The sequence below is a fragment of the Morone saxatilis genome, unplaced genomic scaffold, assembly GCF_004916995.1.
Source record: "Morone saxatilis isolate NCDOM2014 unplaced genomic scaffold, NCSU_SB_2.0 Contig2, whole genome shotgun sequence".
Classification (NCBI taxonomy): domain Eukaryota; kingdom Metazoa; phylum Chordata; class Actinopteri; family Moronidae; genus Morone; species Morone saxatilis.
This window is the reverse complement of record NW_023339762.1, coordinates 3,348,917-3,356,070: the sequence shown is the minus strand read 5'-3', so window position 1 is coordinate 3,356,070 and position 7,154 is coordinate 3,348,917. Positions and strand designations below refer to the sequence as shown.

Here is a 7,154-nt window from a genome sequence, read left to right as displayed (position 1 = left end):
GGCTACCTTGTGATTGACAGGTTATTCTCAGTAAGTGCATCAGTGCAATGCATAAAACTCAGATCAAACTGTCAAACTAGGCAGTGCTTCCTGCTAAGGACGAGTTGCAGCCAATGAGCGCAGCTCAACTTGCAGTGCGTCACAGCTGCTGGCTTAGAAAAACTGACATAACGCCAGCGATAATGCCAAACTCGAGGCTTCAAACGGGTCTCCACAAACCAGTGGGTGACATCACGATAGGTTCACACTTCATTTGTCATTAGTCATAACTGACACATAATGGAATCTCTTTAGTCTCAGTTTTTTCACCAAACTGAGGGCTGTCTGATGGCAAGGTAAAGTAAAATGTTCTTAATATAGCATACACTTACATAGCATTATTGATTTTTTTTTTTTTAAGGTGGGATTTTCTTTATGTGGCTAAAGTACATTTTTCTGCCAACCCTGTATTCAGCAGTGCATTTTTCTGCTTTCCCTGCCGGAACTCCTGTCCACCAGGGACCCGCTGACCTCCGTCTACTGCAGGTAATACACTGACTATGGATAAGAACACCTCTTCAAAAAACCCAAACTATCCCTGTAGGGTTAAATAAGTAACAGTTGAGTCAAATCCCAGAAAACCAATGGGTAGAATCAACAGAAGGCACATTATAATGTTACACAAGTCTTTGCACCTCAGATATGGATCACAACTATGACACCTCATGTACAAAAAAACATGGAAACCTTTTCAATCACATCTGCAGCGTGCATCAACACCATGACTCATCGTAATCAGCATGTTTGGTGTTACAGGAATGTCATGTGCTCAGCATTTAAATGATTTGCAACCTGGTTTTGGATATGTGGATTAACTTGTGTAATCTGCCATTACATTTAACTACTGCTGTTTTCCTCCTGCTTTCACAACTTATCCACAGTCACGCATATGCCAAGCTCTTTTCCCAATTAACACGTCTGAAAATAACGTGTGACTGTGTGAGAATGAGTGCTGCGCTTATGAGACACAAACACTCACAAGGTTTACAGGGGAAACTCTGATTTCTAGTTTTACACTTTATCCCACACATCGGACTGACACAGAGCTCCCTGTTACAAAACCTTAAATAGGAAGTGAAAAGAGCAAACGTGTACAAAATGTTGAATACTTCATCACAACAAGGGATTTAAAAAGAAAATAGCAGTTGGCAGATGTGGTTCCAGCTGTTTCAGCATCTACAATTTAAGTAATTGAATCCCATTACAGTACTTCTAATATAACAAAAACGCTCTCTTGCTACTCAGGATTCAGCTGATTTATGTTTCAACGGACACAGTTGCAAAGCAGGTTAACACAACTATTTGATGTGTCTTAATGCATTCTGTCCAATCTGTGATTAATACACAGGATGTTAGTGATTTTGCACTTAGTCTTTGTCAGGAGCAACCAATTAGATAGAAAGCCTAAGATCAGAAGTAGTGGTTATACTGGAAAATCATTGTGTCGCTTAGACATCAATGTGTCCTCCTTCTGATGCTGATTAAGAATAATTGGAGTAATTTCTACACACACACACACACACACACACACACACAGATACACACACACACATTAGGATGCTACTGCTGTGGGTCTTTTGCTCAAAATCAAATTGAACAAAATGAGTTGCTTCATCATGGATGTCACTACCTACACGCCTGCAAGCCTGTGAACACACACATATGCTCGCTAACACATACACACACAAAATAACACACACACACACACACACTCGTTGTCCAGGATGCGTAACATTCTGACTGTGTGATGAGTTGATTCGTCACACGACTTGCTGAGGCAGAATCCACCACAAACACCGATTGCATTATCATTGTTACTTTGAGCCTCGGGCGTTAATGATGTACAGCTTATGATGTCTCCGAGGTGTAAGACACACACACATTTTGCAGGAATTCACTAACACATATACACAAACAGGCAGGCCCTCACTCAAACAGTGGATCAGCAAACCCTTCAGCTCTCCACTGCTAATGTGATATCCATCTCCCATCACACACACACACTCTCAATCAGCACACTTAAGTTTTCAGACTATAGAGTGCCGCTCGCTACTCTTATGAGCACTCAAATCAAGCCTGCGGTCAGGATTATGGTCACTTGTGCTCAGCCAATGAAATTAGACCGGTGCTCTAAAGCGCTCCAATAAAGCAGAGACAGAGTGTGGACAGTCCATCTTCTCCAATTATATATACTAGCACCTTCTGTCCCTCAGGAGCAGCCAGGCTCTATCCACAAGCCTCTCTTTTGCTGTGTCTTTAATAATCACAGGCTCAGTCTAACTCGATCTATCTCATTTCTTTCTCCCCTGTCTTTTCCCCCTCCTCCTTTTTTGTAGCTCCCTCTGTTTGTGTGTGTGTATGCCTGTGCAGGGCTTCTTAAAGGTCCAGTGCGTAACATTTAGGAGGCTCTATTGGCAGAAATGGAATATAATACTCGTAGGGATGTTTTAATTAGTGTATCATCACCTGAATATAAGAATCATTGTGTTTTTGTTACTTTACAATTTTTAGCTACAGAGGGAGTGAATCCTCTTCTACAGAGTCCGCCATGTTGAACCACCATTTTTTTTACAGTACCCAGAATGGACAACCAATCACTGGCTGTAGGGGCATTTGCGCTTTGTCCCAGGTTGTTTAATAGTTTTAAGTTTTTAACACTTTATTACAAAATGTTCTTGCTAAATTCCATAATTAATTTTTGTTAATTCATTTCTGTGCTCATTTAACCCCTGTGGTAGATGTGTGGAAATGAACTCTTATTATTTGTTTTTTATTATTTTATGTATGAAATTGGTCCTCAATGTAATACTTTGCTGGCCCCTTGGCCACGTCATCGTTGAAAAAGAGATTTTATCTCAAATGGGTTTTATCTGGTTAAATAAAGCTGAAGTAAAATTAGACACATTGTGACAGTGACGCTTTCCAATAAACCTGACTATTCACCTTGTCCCCTCCTTACAGGAAAGGATAAGTATGTTCTTATGTTCTTTTGTTTGCCTTGTGCCAGAAAGCAATCTCTCTTTGTGTTATAAAGCAAAGGAGGTAATAATAAAACTGGTTTCACACATCATGAAAAGGCTACAGTAATAAAGAGTTTACAGTAAAGGTTTATTTGCATTTTTTATACTTTATAAGTTTATACATATAAGTTAATCATGTTATTCGAGGGGGGGCTTCAAACTCAGTTTTGAAAGTTGTGGGTATTTACAAACCAGTTTGTAAGACAGGCTTTATTTAGAAAATGTGTATTTTATTTTACATTTTGAGAATAAAGTAGGAATGTCAAGAATGAAGTCACACCAATGCTCCCACCTGTGTGCTATACAGAGATTGATCAATTTTATTGATCCTAAAGTTGTGGAGCTCTGAAACGCAGGCATTACTGCAACAAAGGTCCCACTATGCTATGCACATAGATTGGTAGGATAATCTGAAGCCATATGGTGTTGCCATCAATGGTTGTATTAATGGTTTTAGTCACTAAATATTGCAGACTACTTTATCACATCCATTGTGCCCGAATCATCCTCCAAGACGACTGCGCACTGATAGATGCATGGAAAATGGTCACACAGATAGTTCAAGTTCAAGAGACGAAGGAGTTGACTTTATTCCTTGGCATTTCAACTTTATTCTCAAAATGCTAAATTAATTTAAAGAAATCTTCCGTCTCTATTTTTCTTCTTATGCCTGGTCTTAATACTAGGTGGGGCACCAGCATGATGCCTTTATGGTGAAACGGTTTCAAAACCTGGTTCATATTATTATGTGACTCTAGTCTAACTACTACACCTCTGTCCTAAAACACACCGGGAACTATTAACTATTTAACCATTTAGAGGCATATAGAGGCCACCTAATTTCAATTCATGTAGAGAAGCTAATACAGCACTGAATTGCATTTTCTCCAATAGATGTGCACCCTAGCGGTCACTTAATCACATTTTCTTGCACATTAGCGCCACTGTCAAGGGGAACTTTACCTTTTTTTTTTCTACAACTGGTGCAGAGGGCACCTCCACCAGTTCCCACTAATATAAATGTGAGAGGTACTAGAGGGATCTACAATCTACAAAGCTGTTGGAATAATAAAAGAACTGAAATGAGTTGACTCAGTAGAACAATATAAAGACAAAAAGCAGGCACACGATTTTGTTCAGCTCACTTTAACACTGGAGATCCTGTTACATAATGGCCAATCAACAGTACAGTATATCTGCCTGGTTGAACATGGTGGAAGTAAATAAATCACTGCCAAGGCTAAACTTTAGCTGTTTAGATGAATGTACTGTGGCAGAATCAGGTTAGGCTACAGGATCGTTTATAACTCTACTCTATACTGAGACAGTTACACACAAAATGGTGTGAGTAGCTGAGTTGTAGCACGTACAGTTTAAAGACATCAGATGTAATGTTTAAATACTCTAAATATAAAAGTCTACCTCATATGAAACAAGTTGCACTGTATTGTGAATGTGCATCTATTACTTTGCACACTCTTTATTGACATTTGTAGGTAAGAAAAGCAAAAGTTATGTTAAAAACCAACAAAAAACAAATATAAACTCACGGATGCTACACATAGCGTTTCATTGGTAAATGACCAAATTCATTCAGAAGTGTAGTTACTATGAACAACCCAATCCACTGTTGAGAAGTGTTGACTATTATCACTGACATCATGATAAACCCGATCAAACCACCTTATTGTATTTCACTTGGAAATCTCTTGGATTGTTTTGTATCATAAAAACAGAAAGCTAAATGTTTCAGAGTTTTTCGCTAAGTGCTAAATGGCGGGAGAAAGGTGAAAGGTCATGGGAAAAACATTGAAACATTGAACAGCCTATCTATATCGATTTATATGTTAAGGTAAAGGTTGATATTTGTTACTTATTCACTTTCTCCTTTTCAAAGACTTAGATGAGAGGATCCATACCACGCTCATGTCTGTCAGACAGACAGACAAACCTTGCATCATGTCCCACCCTGTTTTTGGTGACAGCAGTAATTTAATACCATAAAATAGGAAAACATTATTGCTTGCTTTCTAGCTATTATGAGCCCAAACCCTATTATGAACCCAAGTTCAGACAGACAGTTGTTTTCCATCAATGTTTGGTGTCAATATATAGAAAAAATGGAAGAAAAGGGGACGAACCTGACAGATACAGCTTTTGAATCTTAGATTTCTGACATCGCTTTAAAGACATTTGGTCATTTTGGTAGTCTGTCCACTGGATAGATGTTTGAGCTTATTAAAGGACCAGTGTGTAGCATTAAGTGGCATCTAGCAGTGAAGTGGATTGCTACTAACTGAACACAGCTCGCTTCTGTATTTGGCAATCTGGGAATAAGAACTGGCTGAAGTCTGTAGGAGAAACTATGGTGTCTGCAAAACAAGTGAACAATGTGAAAGGCACTATCTACAGCCAGTGCTTGGTTTGTCTGTTGGGGGCGAACATGGCAGACTCCATGGAAGGCGACCCGCGACTCTAGATAAAAACTACTAGCTAATTTTAAGGTAACAAAAATATAATTCCTGTTTTCAGGGGATTATACACTAATGAAAACATATCTATGAATATTATATTTCATTTCTGACAATAGAGCCTCGTAAATTTAACACACATAACCTTTAAGCAACCTTTTACTATGAGCTGAGAGAAGTAGAAAAGGCCAGATTTAGCTCCATTTCCTACATTACGTTATGCTGTTTACAAGGTTCATTACTAAAAGATAGGTCAGCAAAATTTATGTGTAAGTTTAAATTGTGGACAGACTGTTAAACCAAACTCAATGTAAAAAGCATGTGTTCTATGGCCATATTTTTTCACAGTAAAAACTTCAGTTCCACCACTACATCACTAAGAGTGATTTCTGATTTGCATTGATCTACAGGCACAATCGGCATGCAGGTAATTTACTCAGTGACATCATTGACTCATTTATGTTGCCACAGACATAAACATATTGACGTGTCCGGGTCTCACAGTTTACCATTTTCATCTTCTCTGCCTGAAGCCACAGATCTCTTTTATTGTCCTTTGTTTGGGGAAGTAAAAGAAAACAGTTATTGTTTGATACGACACATCGGGTTTTAGACATGGTGCCACTATTTTTTTCAATTTGGCAGCGGCACTTTTACAGCGCTGGTTTATACCTTGCTGGTGACATGGTCGTTCTCAAAACAAGAAAGGTATATATGTCTCTTCTAATCCAACAAGCCAGCTGACGGAGGGGTTGTACATTGCAGCAGGCAGAGAAGATCTCCTATAGAGCTCCTTATAGTGCAACATAGTTGTAAGAGTCTGTTGTTAAAGTTCTCTGCTACACAGTGTCATGTGAGGGGTAGGAAATGTTGTCCATGATGGCTAGGAGTTGAGTTGTCAACCTCCTATTGGCCACCTCTTCTCTTAGTGCACGTTAGAGGTGCTGGTACACTGAAATTGGATTTAGCCTTTTAGTTTTTTTAGCATAGTAATCTATGTCAGTGTGAAAACACAAAATCATCAGGTTAACAAAGTCTCAAACTACAAAACAAATGTTAACTTCAAAACCCATGTCCAACTGACAGACAAACATGACAAACATGTTGAATTTGATCAGAATAATGTAACCTTAATTTAAGCTAACATAGGGGTAAGTAACTATCCTGATTCTAAATTAAGCTAACTTCAGGCAATGTAAAGAAAAAAGACAATGTTTCTATTAAAGCTATTCATCAGTTAGATGCTAAAATTATATTTATCAATCATCATGATTCTTTATATATCCTGTCAACTAGTTTGATTTGTATTGTCCTCCTCTCTTTTACAAATGCGTAGCCTTGAGTCATTTTCCTGGCGCTTTTATTTTCTGATTTACAAAACTGTAAGATTTATGTAGATGTAAGATAAATATAATTTTTAACTTTGAAAGGTTACCTCTTTGCATGGGCCTCCAGTGATGCTAAGCTAATCACCTCCTGGGTTCAACTTCATACAGTAGCCTACTTAATTCACAGACATGAGAACAGTATCAATCTCTGCAAAAAAGTGAACAAAATGTTGAACTATTGAACTTCAAGGAAAGAAAAAAAACAGCTAAAACTAAATGGTAAATGGATGGTAAAT

The 7,154-nt window shown here is 38.3% G+C and overlaps 1 protein-coding gene across 1 annotated transcript in view; it reads right to left on the bottom strand.

Moving 5' to 3' along the window:
• syt9b (synaptotagmin IXb) overlaps positions 1-7,154 on the bottom strand; it is a gene marked incomplete in the record, with an annotated part of 41,400 nt that overhangs the window by 10,309 nt on the left and 23,937 nt on the right.